General features: G+C 39.0%; 1 protein-coding gene and 1 long non-coding RNA gene across 2 annotated transcripts in view; both read left to right on the forward strand.

Annotated features, from left to right (window-relative positions):
• Nucleotides 1-17447, forward strand: part of Ten-a (Tenascin accessory) — a 505103-nt gene that overhangs the window by 15957 nt on the left and 471699 nt on the right. The gene's annotated exons all lie outside the window — the stretch shown is intronic.
• LOC135167505 (uncharacterized) lies at nt 125-1190 on the forward strand. The gene is made up of 3 exons (XR_010299870.1): nt 125-331; nt 589-628; nt 733-1190. It is a non-coding gene; the product is annotated as an uncharacterized LOC135167505 (long non-coding RNA).

The following is a 17447-nucleotide window of genomic DNA, read 5'->3' on the forward strand; positions in this document are numbered from 1 at the left end:
TGGTACGCAGCAATGCCTCAAAGTGGGGCAAAAGGAGACTAGGTGAAGGACCATGAAGAGAGGAGAGATTTGAAGGCACATTTACGGGGGAATCAATACATATCTCCATATACAGCGGGACTTTTTATGTTGACTGAGGTAACAGTCGAGAGTCAAAGCTAACCAATACACCAGTAACTTTTTTGTTTTCACACATACACCATCCGCATCCCGTCAAATCCACCGCCATCACCAGTGAACTGGAGAACTTCCTGACAGGCAGTTTTATTCCAACGAATTCTGAAGAGGTTACAGTCTCGTACAATCATTCTCCACCAACTCGGGGAATAATGTAAGTGTTACAATTATGGATGAACACAGTAACACATATTCAGTTACTGGGTGATGTTGCTGTGACCCAGTAGAAAATCGTGACAAAGGGGAATAAACATTTCACCAATTACCGACCTCATTTTTCGGTTCCAGCCACATTCAAATAATCATCATAAGTTCAATCCACATATATTGCATCAATCCCTTCAATTTCGGGAATATGAGATATTCATTGACGTCACAAGCTAATTGATAACTTTTCAATAAATTTTTCAGGATAATAAAAATTTCAAATTCCAGTCAACCGATGGAAAATGTACGTGAAAAATCGATCAAAGTTGAATTATGTGATTCCAATATTAATGAGGTTTATCATCCACTGAGTGACGACATAAACTCCCTTTTTCGGTCAATATATAGGTCACCAGAATCATATAATATTGAGAATGTATCGTCTGAAGTTGGTAGAAGAAATAAGTGAAAAAGGAGAGAAGGAGGCAAAAGTTCAAATATTTGTTTTGGGTTTGACCCAAGGGATGGATACAATATTTCGAGTGAGCATCAGCCGAGACCCCCACAATTTCTCCCCAGACCTTTCTCCTGAACTTTCCCTCCTCTCCCTTTCTATTCTACTGTATGTGTAGAATTCACAAGCTGACGAGGACTCTGATTTATCTTTTATTTTTCTTGAGAAGATCTGAGAGAAAGACGACAAGGGATGAGCAGAAAAAACCCAGTCAGGAGTACAGTCTAGCGCATCAATCCTACCCTTACTATTGAGGGATGATTCAGTGTATCGTAGCTCTGACATTTGATGTGGCGATGGACTGCCCCCCCCCCTCAATACCTCTCATTCGCGACCTCACACAGAGATCAATATGGCGAACTTTGTGATTGACAATTGTATTTCTGTAAATGCAGACGAAGAACAAATTTTGTTAAATGAGTTGCTTTGTGTTGCATTTATTATTATATAAATGTTTCATAAAAATGTCATACAGATGACCATTGTACTGTTCGTATTTCCATAATGTACCTTTTCAACATCAAAAACCAACCCGATACACTCCAACATTGGCTTATTCTCCCTCGGAATGAGATGGTTTCTCGCATCGCTTGTGAATTCAAATTATTCGCTCCAAAAAATCCAACTGACCTCCCTGAATTTACGTTCCCCAATGTATTACCACGCACACGCTCGTCCATTTTTTTTTTCATTCTATACAAAAGTACTATTGAACATGTGTACCATGAGGATTAAAATAAAACTCGCTTGAAAAAACCCTTGAATTCCTCGGGACTGACCAGTGTAGCGTATGATGAAAAAAAAACACTTCAAATCAGTGTAACAGGAAAACGAGATGATGAATTGATACAGTATTTGATGCTGAACAAGCAAGAAATATTCAATATATTGGTGTTCGATCTCGTGTTTATCCCAACTTTTCACAGTAATACACGTCACAATACCACTTTCCATTACCCCTCACTGGTCTATCCGATGAATCTGGGCTTATCTCGTGGAGTATCGCATTTCTCAGAAATTCCCCAGTTGGTGTTACCGCATCGCTGCATTCTGCGATGCCTCGAGCAGCCTCCTCCACCCTAACTCGTCTAGCATCACTACCAGGAACCACAACCAGATTGATTTTCACTCACTTCATATCCTCAAGGAGATGAAGAATGTACAGTCGAGTGGTTGGCAAATACTGAAACACGAAAATATGAGTTTTTGGGATAAAAAAGTTTAATCAGAAAAACAACGATAGATTTATTGGGAATGAGGGACTTTCTCAGGAGATTTACAATTAGTAATCACGGAAGAATAACTCATCTGTCGATTTGAACGGTCTGTTGACTTGGTGTAATATTTACGAATAACAACGAAGTAATAAAACAAGATGAGTGAATGGATTTCAGAGTTGAGTTTTTAACGAATATCTGCGAATCTAGGAGAGATACCGTAATTTTTGCCATAACATTTGTTATAGTACTTAATTATTTTCATAACAAAGGTTTGTTTGAGGAGTTACTAAGTTTAGGGTCGATGTGGGATGGAAAAATCAGAGAAGGATGGAATATATTATTCCCTAGATTATTATCAGCTAAGTAAAAAAAATAATAATAATTCATCCCCCTCAGAATTTCTCCCTCTATTCCCTCTATTTGACTCCCCGACAAAGAGGAAATATGAAACATCTTGAACCTCAAGATGGATGATCGAAGCTCTCCAAATGGCGCTCACACTAGTGAAAAACTTCTCGAATCGATAATCGTTGTCCCCGAGAAAAAGGGAACCCGAGATGAAACGAATGTGTATACTCGAGGAACGAGTTTGGACCTGGGGAATAGGGTGTAGTGTGGTAGGGGCGATTGGAGCTGGTCCCCAGGAATGCACTGGGTTTGGAAATAAAAACTTTGGCAAACGGCATTCGGCGCCAGGGACCACGGTGAGTTCGGTCGAAATGGTCCGGTGGAAAATAATGGCAGGAACGTTGGTAGCGTCCGGGAAGCTATAATGTATCCTGGGTAGGTCACGGGGTTTTCCCTTGCTAGTTATTCCAGTCACATGCATACATCCCTCTCATCCCCCTACCCCATCAGCTTTATCCCATCTTGAGAACCCAACAGTTCGCCATCTGAAGGGAGAATATGACGTGAAACAACGACTTGCGATTGAAGAAGAACCAGATAGATAGCGAGAGGGATAAAAAAATCGATTCTGCAGATCCATAATGTTGTTGAATGTGCGGGAAAATGGAAATTGTTGATTCTCGCCATTGGCTCCCCCTCCCCGATTGCTCAGGACTTTGATACTAGAGCGCGTCCAAATATTTTGCTGAATTTCTCATTGAAATAATATGAGGAAAAAACTAAAGCTTATATTTTGCACTCGATGTTTATACTTGACAATGACGAAGATTTTTAATGAAGGAAAATCTGATGATATTTGTCTTTTTCGAATAATTTATGTTTCCCTCTTTAGTCTAAACAGAACTTCTGACATGAATAACTTTGTTGACAATCCACTCCGACCAAAATAGCCACATCGAACAAATTTTGAATAAATTAGAATTTCAACTCTGAATCATGTACTATTCCTGCCTCATCATTCAGTACACCACATGAATTATATAGCTAGCTACAGAAATATCTTCAAGGTTATCATACGAATTTATTCAGCAGAGCATAAATTTTCAATCACACAAAGTCCAATTATAATTGCACGGCAAAATGTGTATGTGACAAACGGGTTTATATTGGTTATGGGATAAGTTAAGAGAAGGAACTTGGGAAATAAATGAAATTATACTTTATTAGATGACGTGATGACTACGCTTGGAAGAAACATCCACTCAGTACGAATTCCCTAGCAGAACTGAATAAATAACAACGGGATGTGAGAATCTGAACCTCTTTCGCATATATGCACTTCCCTCCGGAATTACGGAACAAATACTTCATTTTTATTGAATATTTCTCCGCGTACCCTTCGAAATTACTTCGTCTATTTTTAATACCACTATGGCCATCGAAAAAGGAATATGTTGAGATGACCTGTTAAATATACTTGACATAAGTATTAAATGCATTTGCTACAAGTAGATTTTTTCGTTTAGGAGAAAGAGGAGGAAAAAAATGTAGACGTTTTCTAGTACCTTTTCTACGGGTTGGAGGGTCCTGCGGGAGATCGTAAAGTCCCTGATATCCGTGACAAACCCATGACCCTATTCTTCCCCACTCCCATGACCCAACGTTTCCCATAGGAGTGAAACGAACACCTACGAGTTGAGAGGTCACAGACTGGTGTGATACATGACTTGAACTTCAGGTAACTGTTTGTTCATTTCAAGGAACCTTTCAGGGGTCAGGATTGAACAGGGTGTAGTTGGGAATGAAAGACATTTGAGGTTCGGTGGGGATCTTTATGTGAATTTTCAACAACTGAGGGATCCTGTGCGGAAAGAAATATGTGGAGACTTATACATATATATGTATAAAAGAGTTGCCTTCTAAGCATCATTAAGATGATACCTTAGACAATGCTGTACCTCGCAATTGTATACCAGCATTTGTTTAGTTTCACCCCAATTTCAGCTGTGAAGTGCTAGTATTCTAAATTATTAGGGCGAATGGGGGGTTTAAGGATCAATTTGATCTTGAATCGGATTAGAGTAAAATATTTATTGTCGAAATAAATTGTAAGTATCTGTGGAACGGATTGGTGATTTTTTGCCGGGAAAGTCCCATATTTTTTATTGTTCACTCCACATTTAAGGCGATTCATCATGGAAATACGATATTCAGCAACCAATTGAAAATGGGTAGCCCAGATAAATAGACATTCGAGGTTCTCTGGCCAACCGTAGATTCATTTTAGGGTATTAATCGTCAGTCCAGTGCAACATCACAACATTGAGAACAAACATCCATTATACTGAAGTACTTAGCATAAGTATTCAGTCGTAATACCTGAAGAGCTTCAACATTATCGAGTATTCTCTCACAGTTTTGTTGCAAACAAGTGAGAATGTGAAGGTTGGCAGGTCAGGAAATCCCTGGGAATTTCTCTGTAAAATCTGGAGCGATTGTTTATTGACAACAGAGTTTAACGCTCGTCAGTGTCCGTCTAATTTTAAAGCATTAAAGCATTTGGAAACATTGGATTCATCAGATTATTTCAAAATTCGATTGAGCAAAAAACCTTTTGGGAGAAAGAATTAATGTCAGCTTGGAAGTCTTCTTCTGTTAAATTCTGCACAATTTTAGAAAATTGAAGTGAAAAACGTCGCCAATTGACATTTCGTCGATAATTGTCTTCTTAATTTGGATTGACCATGAGTTCAAATTGTTTATTTCAGTCAGCTTTTTAGCACTTCGCGGGAATGTTACAACGTAATTCTTTTACAGAAATTTGTGTTTGAGCAACTTCGACCTAGAACCCATATATATCATATAAAGAACTTATTTATTATGTATTCTTTGGCAATCGGCGCACATATGATCTTCGCGTACATATATATGTATGTATACCCTTCCATCCAGGGAGTTTAGTGCTCCTGAAGATGACTCTCTTGCGCATGAAGTTGAACGAGCTCTATTAACGTCTACTGATTTTGTCTTATCATTCATTAGGATGCCAAATGTAAAAAATTATCGGCATGTGACACAGATTTCCGAAAGCATTCATATGAAAACCGGACCCCGAAAGTATTGATCCAACCTTGTAATGCAACCAGCTCCGAGTCATCCCCCATCACAAGCGAGATGATTCGCTACCCTGATTACCTAGCACCCATATCCATCCTTTTGTGATCATTATCATTAAGCCCATTGGCATCATCCCATTAGCTACTCAATCATTCCAACAACCGCAGTATACAAGCCATGTTAAATAGTCCTCTCTGCAAAATGGTACCCTCATTATTATATTTACCCCAGCAGTACTATCCCAATTCTGGTGGTTTTACCTCGGACAACATTTGCAGTGACTCTTCATCTGGTCCATTTTCCATTATGTACCAGTGAAATATACCATTCACCAAAGGTAAATAACAATTCTTTGCAGATAAAATTGTATCGGGCAAACGCTGTAGATTCAGTTTACCGTACAACGGGTTATCGGACTCGAGGATTGATCGTTCACTCTCAGAGTTCTCCACATTCAGAATCAGTTGACAATTCCCTCGCCGACACGTAAACTGGAAAAAAAATATATTCACTGACCGAGTTAAGAGGAATAAACAGAAGAAGTAGAATTAAAAAAAAATGATCGCTGTGAGGAAGTCAAATAAAAAAGTAAATAAATTCAACTTAACATGAAATTTCCCAGAACGAAAAAATGTGTTGAGATGCATGCGCTAATTTTTTAAGCGTGCACCAATGAGATTAATTTTTTTTTTCCACCATCGTGATATTGTGACTCCGTAACGACCGCCGTATAATTACCACAAAAGTCTCCGACAGCACTACTGGCTCTCCCCCTTCCGCCAGTGCCACGCGACAATCCTACAGGTGTAGATGTCCAAAAAGATTTTGTAATACTTATAACGTGACTGTTAAGCCGCCATCATCACGCAAGCCAAGAGTTACAATACACCACTATGAAAGCCAAAACATGTAAACCCGTTGTAGTAACTTACACAGATGATCAAGTATCAACAGCTCGTGATCGCTGGCAACTCTCCATGTATATAACATTAATTTTCCTATGAGCGTTTTCATCGGCTTGTCATACGCTCCAGATTATCAAAATTGTTGATGGTGTGACGATAACTCTCGAAAACATCAGATATACCATCGGTATTTTGACTTATCCCTCACTCAAAACTTCAACAACCGGAGAAAACAAATTATGAGTATTCTCTGATGTTGTGAGTAGCTCTGAATGCTCGAAGCATGAGAACCCTTTCATCCCGAACTTCAGACCTAATTTACCCGCCTTTGAAGTTGTGAATGTTGTGTAACGGTTGAATTAACTCCTCATTAGCAGATCAAGATTCACTGAGAGAAATCTAAAAGCTGTCCATGCGTCCACAAGGGATCTGTAGTGAGACAGTTTATCGCACGATGTTACATCACAGAGAAATACTGACATATATGTATGTATATATATGGCACTGTCACTGTATTAGCTGATACACAGATGTATATAAATTCACACTAAATTCCAAGATCCATATTACCATGAACCACGTCATCTGTATATCTTACTGCGGCACAAACTCGAAAGGTGCAGAAGCCGTAACGGCAATGGGATGACCATGGAAGCCGCTTAATTTAATCCAGTCAATTATCGTTCTAGGTAATTTAACAGTCGACAGTCCCTTGGAGCTTTGGAGTACAGTTCACTCCCCCAAAGGATCTAGAACTGAAACTGGCCGTTTCCTATCTCTGTCTCACTTTATGTGAATAGAGATTACAGCTCCTTCAGATACCGAACTTTGACCCTTACGCTGAAAGCAAGGGCTCGGCAATTAGCCTTTTTGGGTGTATCTGGTCCGCCGGTGGAATTCTCAGAGTCAAAGTGAATTCTCAAGTGCCAATGAAAAAGATGGAGAAATACTGGTGAACACGTTTCTCGTTTCGTACATTGTTCGTGACGCGCATATTTGTCGATGAGAGGCTTTCATCTCGGGGGACAAAAAACATAACACACACTTCGGTCTTTCTATTTTATTCAGACAACGATTCGGGTGAAAAAATATGGAAAGGACGTACTCGAATTTCGTCGGAGGGACATTTCCATAATTATGGAGGCGCTACTAGGGGACCATTCATGGGAATCAATCATGGGTTCAATTTTAGGGGACAAGATTGCAAGATATTTTTGTTTCACGCTTTTTTCACTATATCTTTTTTAATAAATTACTTTGTCGATAATTTTTCGGTGTTGAATGATGGGGTCTCCTCGCATGTGCTAGTTTTTTAGGTTTCAAATAAATACCAATCTTTGACTTGTCAAGTTCGCTCACAATCGCTTTCTGATATTGTAAAATGTTTTTTATATTTTATGGTTTTCCATAGCCTTTGGATTTTTTTCACCCCGGTTTCATTTATCTGGACAGCGTTCATCAACCAGTTCAGTAGCTCATGGTTTTTTCTTTTGACCGATCGTTTGCCTGTTTTTTCTCGTTGATTTGAGCCCCACAAGGTTCAAGGGATCATTGATTGTATCCGTTGTTAGAAGTTCTTTGTAATCGTTCAGGTGCATTGGTCGGAATTTTAGTAATTTTTCAGATCTGTGATATCATCAGCTTTGAGAGAAGTATAATTGTGACAATGGAAAGTCAATGATGATTTTCTAGGAATGACTCGATTAGAGGAATGCAGCGTTTACAAAGTAAAGAGTTTACTGTAGTAGATGCATATTTTGAAGAATCATTTTTTGTCATTAAGTCAAAATTTTCTGAAATACGATTCTGTGAATTGTCGATTTTGCAATCTTTACAGAGTGTAGGTGTTGGAATATAGCCTCAGTCTTTTGAGACTTGATTTTATGAGTCTATGCTTTCAAAAATGCATCAACATGAAGAGAGAGAGAGAGAGATCTCTAGACATAAACATAGGCCATGAGATCATGTGGCAAGGGAACTGGGGATGCTTTGTCACATTATGACGATCTTTCTTTTTGGCCTGGTTGACCATTTTAGTCTGCTGTGGCATGTCGTAGGGCACAGACAGTTTTTCCTCGTGGTATTTTTCTTTCAATAAATAAATTATAAAAGTTAAGTCCACTGCATTAAAAGTTATTTATCTGTCCCCCATATTCCATTAGTAGGGACCACCGATAGTAATTATTTTTACATTCCATCAATATTCACAACGATTTGGAAGTCATATTAACCATAACATCGCGATTCCCATTAACGTTAAAAAATGATAAAATATATGATGATCTAAATTTGAAATTAATAAGAAATTAAATTATCAGTACGTCACCGTTAATGCAGTCCGAGTAAAACTAGCGTACCGAATTGATTTTTTCCAATTACCAACGACTAAAATATGTAGAACACAAATATGGAATCACTATGGCGCTTTAAATTTTATTGGTGATATTAATAATTCATAATTTGATTATAACATACCGGTATTTCTGATCACCGAATACGGCTGCGACACATAGAATCCATTTATTCGTCAATCTCCCAGGTAACTCTCGGTACTTCGCTAACGAAATTGCCAAAAATTCCAGTCGAAATATGATTATCTAAAAATTTCCACAATCGATTCGGAAACATCAGCCAAAAGTTTTCATTGATCTTCCCCAAGGTGTATCACGAAAAACTGACTCAAAGTATTTCCGTCAAAAAACACTAAAGTAAATACAAAATACTGTCCAAGGTGAACAGGAAAAATCTACCGGACAAAAGGTGGTGCTGGTACCGTGAAAAAGCCCGAAGCCAGTTATGCATATCCCGTATTCTCGCATTCTGTTGGTGCTTACCAGTGAGCTGGTAAGACCCGTGAGAGCAGACGCATTGCAGACCGGTGGGATTGTCCAACGATGGTATTCCATCCCCGTGGTATATCCAAAGTCGAAGGGATATGAAGCCTACCATCGTCAACGCTTTGTCTCCATCCCGTCGGCGATATACCTCCTCCACAGTATTTTCATCCCTCCCCCCCTCGCATCACTCCCGCAGTTGTTCTCATCCAAAAGCCTATTCTCATCCCCTCTCACCGGATATACATTTTCGTCACGTACCAGAAATGTCGTATTTCGACTACACTTAACTCCACAGCATTGAGAGATTATACGTCTGCCTCATGAACCTCTACGAGAGCTATTGTCTGTTCATAGTTTCAATTTCTCGTTTTTATATCATCTCCACCGATGTCTCGAGCACTTCAAGTATTCATTTCCTGGATTATTGGATATTTTCTATTGTCTAGCTGGAGAGATAGTTGCCCTTTCAGCTGTGGATTAAAAAATCGCTCTACCACCCCTCCCCCCTTCCCCCACTCGGGGATCACGATGAGCATGTGAAGAGATGAATCGTAAATTTTTCAGACTGAAAATTTGCATTTTAATGTCATTTCATGTGCATAAGTCTTTTTCTTTGATTAATGAGCTCTCGTGATAATTGATGCAAATCTCGGATTCGTTTAATTAAATATGTTACATTCGTGGGTGCGGAGAGAAATAGTCGGTAAGAAGTACACAGCGAGAAGTATTCCGTAAAAATTACTTATCCGTCTTACGATTCAGGGGGGGTTAGAGGGATTTGACGTATCTGCTTCGTGGGCAGATCTTTGCTGCGCCATTTTTATTTAATCAAAGAAAAACGTAACATGATGATTGCGGAATAAAATAGTTTTATTTGTACTTACCATTTTGCACACAATCCCTCATTACAACTTAAATTTTATTTGGCCATTTTCTTCTACATCGCACAATCCGATTTCCCGCCAACAGCCCCAGCGGTCAGGGTTCCCCCTCCCCTCAGACAGCCCGACAAGACCCGACGAGGGACTCGGTCCCCTCCGTTCGTGAAAATCTACCAGTTCCGCAAAAAGTATTCAGTGTTTGGAAATTTTGACATTCGGCGCCGCAACAATTTCCTAACTTCCAATTAAATTTTCCTCGTTCCGTAAAATTACGTATCCATTTCGTACTTTTTCCGTTATAGACCAGAAACATTTCCATAATTTTTACTGACTATATTTATCCTAGTAATGTTTTAAATTCAAATCGGATCTGCTCAGTCTCTTTGTTGATGTTTTTTACACTTTCGATCAATTATATCTTGTTTGGGAAATGCAATCCGCTCGAGGAAAATAATAAACGTGATTGGATAGCGCGTAGCGTAGTGGAATAGGGGTAGATAGGGGGGCGAAATGGGGGATCAGTAGCAGCGCATCATTCAGTAGTGGGAATTTTATATGTATGTGCAGAGGATACGGTATAAAATACGGGGGTTGCAGGTGGTTTTGTCCGACAGGATGCACAGCGGTTGTGGCCCGATGTCATGTTGAATTTTCACATTGACCTGGAATATAACTCGGAGTTTGGGGGGCGGGGAATGGTGGAGGGGCTTTTGATCGCCCGTCAGTATCATAGACGACACGATGCGGTTGTGGGTGATATGCTTTTTAAATGTCGCTTAAAAACGTTCTATCAATCGCTCGACGGTTCGTTGCCTATATTACTACTCGGTGTATTTTTTTTCGTGTTTTTCCATTTCTTTTTCCAGTGGGAATTATTATTCTGGTGCGCACTGGATGTGGGGAAAGTTTGATAGAAATTAGATTGATTGTGGGAAAGATTGGAAGAATTGACATTTACTTGATTAACTTGAGACGAGCAGCTCCTATTTAAATATTTAAAGGAAGGGCCATTGCGAGACGTTTTTTTTGAAGAAGAAAAAATATGTTAAATTCAGACGTGAAGTGGGGTAATGAGATAAGTTGACGTTCCTCAGTCCAGTTTTTGATGAATGTCTTCGAATCTAGGAGATACAACGAAAAATTTGTGGTGACGCTTGTTGGAGATTCCAAATCCCAGACTTAATTATAAAAACAGGAAAACATTTCAACTTAAGGCTAAACAGCTAAAAGATGCAATTGTTAAATTTGTCGATAAAAATTAAAAGTGGAAACTGGGAACTGCTACCAATTTTTAATGGTCTTCACCCCATCTTATTAAATAACAGTTTCACTAAAACTTCATTTTAGGAACTGCCTAATTTAATGCAAAATCATTGGCCCACTGATTTCTTGATGAAAACAAGAATCCAGCATTTTTCCAAGTATTTCTCTTCATTTTGCAGTATAATTCTCATCAAACTTTTCTCTGCCTCTATTGTATCTTCTGAATACGTCTTCAGTGTATTTTTCCTTCAAATTTTTCCATCTCCCGTGAGCCCATTGCCATCCTCTCTTCTTTATTGGAAAATTGAGTTGATGAAATTCTTCAAGTTTCCTTGGCACCAGATACCAATCCTTGGATATCAAAAAAAAAAAAAATGCGAAGTGGCGTGGAATAGAGGGGATTGGGCAAACAGAGCGGTAGTTTGGAGATTAGTTTACTGGTGCGGCAAAGTGTCACGGGTGGCAATAATTGTAAATTAAAGTCAATCACCCGAAGCCATTCGTGCAGAGTAAATAGTGCGCTTGGGTATTGGATGAAAACCGGTTTGATGCCCTCTAGTCTCTTGAGAGAGGTTGGTGAATATCTCCGATCAACCTGGGGAAGATTCCAGGAAATGAGATAGAGAGAATTGATAGGTGCGAAAGAGGAGGTGAGGAAGGTGTATAGGCATTCAGTTCACAGAGGATTTGGGGATTCTCTTTTACATTTAATCGTGTGGTGTCACCCTGACGATGGAGAAGGACAGTTGACTATTGAGGAGTTGCACGCCCCACCAACTTCTTGGTCCAGGTTATGCCAGAATTGCGGGGGCATCTCTAGAATTTCAGGCAGATGGAGAAGGAAAAACTAGCAATAAGAGAAATGATCTTACGCTTGTTTAGATAAGGAGCACATCAGCGGTCCAATATTTTTGATCGAAATGAGCCTCAAACTGGAAGGAATCAAATTGAATAGTAGATGAAAAAACCTTCAGACTTCGAATTCACTTATGTTATTTAGCATGAGGTGACAGCGATGTAGTCAATAGAGTTCAGTCAATTCTGATTTCCAATCATTCAGGAGTGAAGTGATAAAACTAGATAAATTGACTCATCTCAGAGTCTAGTTTTTGAGGAATAATTTCAAATCTAAGAGAGATAGCGAAATTTTTGTAATGACATTTTTAGTCGTCCTCAATTTGCTCCATAAAAAATCTTTTAATAAAAATTTTGGTATCTTCTATAGACTTTGAGACCATCAACGAAAACTAGTCAATAGTTAAAAGTCACTTATTTCTGTGACTGTTTCTTTTCTGTCACTGAATTCTTTGTAGAATTCATCAAGTTATTATTTAAAATATAATGGGGCGCAGAATTGAGCTGTCATTGGACGGTCCAATGGTTCAACAGTAATTTTCATCGTAAAGTGCACGAAGTATTTTCTCATCAATGTGACTTAATAGTCTGAGTTGAAAGCGGGACCAATTACATTCATCGAAAAATACTTTGTGGATTCCGTGGAGAATGTAATCTAATAGAGCGAGATCAAGGTAGAATCGCGGTTTATCGGGAAATGTGATAAAAATAATTCTTTTCATTTATTGAGTTCGTTATCAGTTGATGAACAGTCGCAAATGTGAGCGCTTGATCAATCCCACTTACCTTGAGCCCACCCACCTGAGAATTGGCTATTGGGTCCAGCTTCAACCACCCTGACGAACCCATCGATTATAAAATCGAGTAGTTCAGTACCTTGATTAACATTCGACTCAAGTTCGAATGTTAATTGAGTAATCGTCCATTAGGTATGACTCGACAGAAGATGTAAGTTCTATTATTCAATGAAAGGATGAGTTTCATAGTTTTAAACTTCTAATATATTATGACGATTGTTAAAATAATCAGAATGCGATGTAAGAAAAAGTATGAGTATAAGGGTATTTATCTCAGGGTGCAATCATCCGCTCAGACATATTTTCGCTGCGGAATCTCTCTCCTATGTAATGAAAATCCAATTCACTTATCACCTACCATTGACTAGCGCCATTCATCCATGAACAAAACTCATTGAATCGGGAAAAAACTCAAACCTTAAGTATTAATTCGGCTTGAATTGTCACGAATGAATTTTTATCTTTCAAATCCCTTTAATCCGCAATTAATCGTTGAAAGCGCACCAGAGAGGACACAAAAAAAAACGAGGAAAATGAAGAGTGGCGCCAGTTGCAACACTATTACAAACTTGTCTGTATATGCAGTTGCCACATGTTCCATTCGCATCAGGAGTTTCAATAAAAAAGATATTTTTTTTACTTTGTTCATTCCACTCGATCAACTCCACCGCGAGTTGAATGTATTGAAGGAAAAGGGGAAAATCGATGGATGAAATGAAAATAAAAAAATGAGTTTGATGGAATATCGAAGGGCAAATGTTCTTTATGCTTGAAACATTTGGATTTTTTATGACTGTAAAGTTTAACAATTCGTTGCGAATGGCAAATTCAGTTTTCAACATGTTAACTTACAATGAACAACTCTTAGGATAGTCCTGGCCTCTAGCGATCGTTAGCTTCCGAGACTTGAATAGTACGAAAATGACAATTTGGAATAGTTTAACGAGTGAAGGAGGGAAACAGTTATCCATCTCCTTTCATTAATAGTTTTCATGAGTTATAAACTATTGGTGACATTAATTGTCAAGAAAAATGACATGGCATGTATAGTATTAATATACCATATAATATCTGCCATATATATAATATACATAAAATAATATTTGGAGCAAAAAAAAGTGGAAAATCATAGCTCTTTAAATTTAATCTCATGATAACAAATCGATAGTAGGAAAAATTATTTATTTATTTATCGAATAAATTTACGGTTGAAATGAAAATTAAGACATTTCATGTTCACAAGAATTAATTGCGTACTTTACAGTGCGTTTATTTTATTATTTGATAGAACATTTTTCTGAACTCGCAGTATGAGAACTCCGTAGACGAATGTTTAGGCATTTACCTTTTCAGTCTAAACATAGAGATGAATATTCAGTAAAAATTATGCAGAAGCTCAGTAATTCGCGAGTGAGAATAAAGCGATCCGATAAAAATTACGGGCGGTCCAGTAAAAAGTATAGAACGCTCCGTAAATACTAAGAGCGAGTTACGTAATTTTTACGGAGCATTCTATGGGTTTTATTGAATTCTCCCCCTTTTTTTATCGAACCTTTGTCCCCACTCCGGAATCACAGAAGTTTCGCTTAATTTTTATTGAACTATTTCTCATCCCAGTGCATCTGCAAAATCCCACACACTTTTGTTGATCTGTCACCAAAGTCTCACATCTGTGATCATCATTTCACTCATTAATCCTTTCCATTATCTCGAAACCCGTAATTGTAAAAATAATTTTCCCCAAAAAAAGATCCCATCTCATCCCGATTGATTTTCCCTCAAAATCCCCCATTACCACCGAAAACTTTAAGCTTGACAATTTAATTTTAAAGCCAACTAAAATTATACACCACCTGCCCTCCAGTCGACACCCTACGAGCACCTAAAACCTCCTAAAATGAATAAATCAAAAACATAATTTATCGGAACATTAAAGGGGTTGCGACTTTCGGATCCTCAACAACAGGAAAGTTTCGCAATTAACTGCCGGGAATTTTGATTTTAGTTTCAAACCCGTTAACATACAATACACAACTACACCTTCACCTGTCCATCCGCGATCGTTTGTCTTGTGAAATACTTCAATACAACGAGAGAATGACGATATCAAATAGTTTGGGGGATGAAGAGAGATGGATAACTCATTGTCAAACAGTCGTCGTACTGGGAGGCCAACACCTTTGATGGCCAATATTATTCGTGAATTTCTCAATTTAAGGGCGTCAAGTTTGTCTAACCAACGTCGGCACTCATGTACATTCCCGATTGCAGAAGGGTGGAAGGAGTAATGGGTGCGGGAGGACGGGCAGCGAGGGATGCTTGAAAAGGGGTGGGGAGGGTGGGTAGATGGGGGTGGATGGGATCTTACCGTGAAACTACCGTGATAACTTTAGACCGAAGCTGCAGCTACGTTTCACGAACATATTCCGTGTATGTACTCTGCACTTGCCCTAAGCCTCGATCTCCCTCAACTGTATCTCTCGTATGATACCCAGCAGCCAGTATCAAACTGCTGCAGTATTCCCCCTGCCTTCAGGATAGATCCCTATCTATGGGAGTGACGCCAACTACCTCCATAACTCGATCGTACCGTTGATCCCTCCATTAACTTAAAGCGCACACATGTAACCGAGTTAACCCACCACTCTATGTAACTCATAGGTAGAATCGCATTATCGATACTGGCCTCTGTGCGATATTTTTATACATGCAAAAAAAGGGATGGGGGCGGGGGGAACTGGAAGAGGGTTTATTTGGTTGTTTTGGAGACAGGATTGCGGTAATTATTTCAGGTTCAAAATGGAGGCGGATTTCCGGAGGGATGCAGACGTTGATCCTGGGGGAAAAGCAGTAGCGAAGGGGTGAAAGGGGATGGGTAAAGTCATGTCTGAGTGGAGGATGTGAGGAATATCTTAAAATGTAGGAGAGATAGCGCAATTTTTGTTATGACTTTTGTTGTAGTACTCAATTCGCTTCATAAAAAACGTTGTGATGACAATTTTGATATCTTCTGTAGAATGTGAGATATTCGTCAAATACCGAGGGGTAGTTAAAAGTGAGTTATCTGGTTTGACCACTTCGGAAATGAATTGTCAGAGCGTTCGGTAATTGAGAGACATCTGTGGAAACTATGCCCGGTGAATAATTACTGAGAAGGGCGAGAGTGAGATTATGAGTTTGAACAGAACGTGTTCCAAAACTGTAGACCATTTGATCTGGCAACGGTGCGAAAAGATGAAATTATTTTACGTTGAAGATGTGAAATAGCCGAAAATACCTTTTGAACAAAATCCTTTCGAAGTCAATTTTCTTCGGCCAAAAATATCACATCTCGTCTGAACTAATGATATTTCAGTCCATGCGATGGTCTCCCACGGACCTGTTAAGTTTTTCTCTTCAAATATAAAATATCAGATTGGCATGGATTAATTTAACTGAAAATATCTCTCATAGAACTGAAGAAAATACCCTCCCATACTGAACTATTCCGGTCTTTTCATTCCAGAATCCGTTACCAATTCATTACAAATTGAAGATCCACGGCAGCCACCTATTGAACTTCATCCAAAACTGCAACAGTTTCGTCGAAAAATCCTGTCACCATCCACTCGCATTTCAAAACGGGAATCGGTTCCCGCCAAACACCTAAATAAACAAACTTATCGCTTTTCAGAATCACACATGGAAATATAAATCATTTCATATTGCCCGCTACGGTGACTATTGATACATCACGAAGAATACATAGAAAACCCTCTAGAATTTGTGATTTCCGTAAAAAGGATGCAAAAGCCCCCGGGCCATTACCTACTGTTCGAGCATATAGAATCTATCAATAAAAAAAAATAAAAGTACAGCGAGACTTTCCACCCAACAGCCACACGTGAGCGCACACATATGAGCGAATATCAGCGACTTATTGCTGATGGCCAAATGGGTGGAGAAGGGAGATGGGACTGATCGGAAAGAAAAGAAGACGCCTACCTTTTTTCTCTCTCTCTCCGCGATACACATATAAATGGTTTCGGGACAAATTTTATCGAGTGTAAATTTTAGCCCTGTCCTATATTCTCAGTGGACCATTAATCTTGCCTACCGGTCGCCAAGGTACACCCAGTACCTTGGTTGGACTCGAAGTAGTGAGATCCGGAATGAGAGAATACATGGGGGAGGGAGTGATAACGCGACATATACATGCCAGTGGGACAATGGAAAATACCGAGAAAAAGAACAGTGGTGAGAGAGAGATGCATAACAGAAAAAGATCGCTGACAATTTTGAGAGATTTCTGGTAGACAAAAGTCCTTTCTTTTCTCCGGTTCTCATAAACAACTGTACACGAAGGAAATTGTGCTTTCATTCTCATCCTCTGGCGTGCACGTATTC

The sequence above is a fragment of the Diachasmimorpha longicaudata genome, chromosome 1 (assembly GCF_034640455.1).
Source record: "Diachasmimorpha longicaudata isolate KC_UGA_2023 chromosome 1, iyDiaLong2, whole genome shotgun sequence".
NCBI classification, from domain to species: Eukaryota; Metazoa; Arthropoda; class Insecta; order Hymenoptera; family Braconidae; genus Diachasmimorpha; species Diachasmimorpha longicaudata.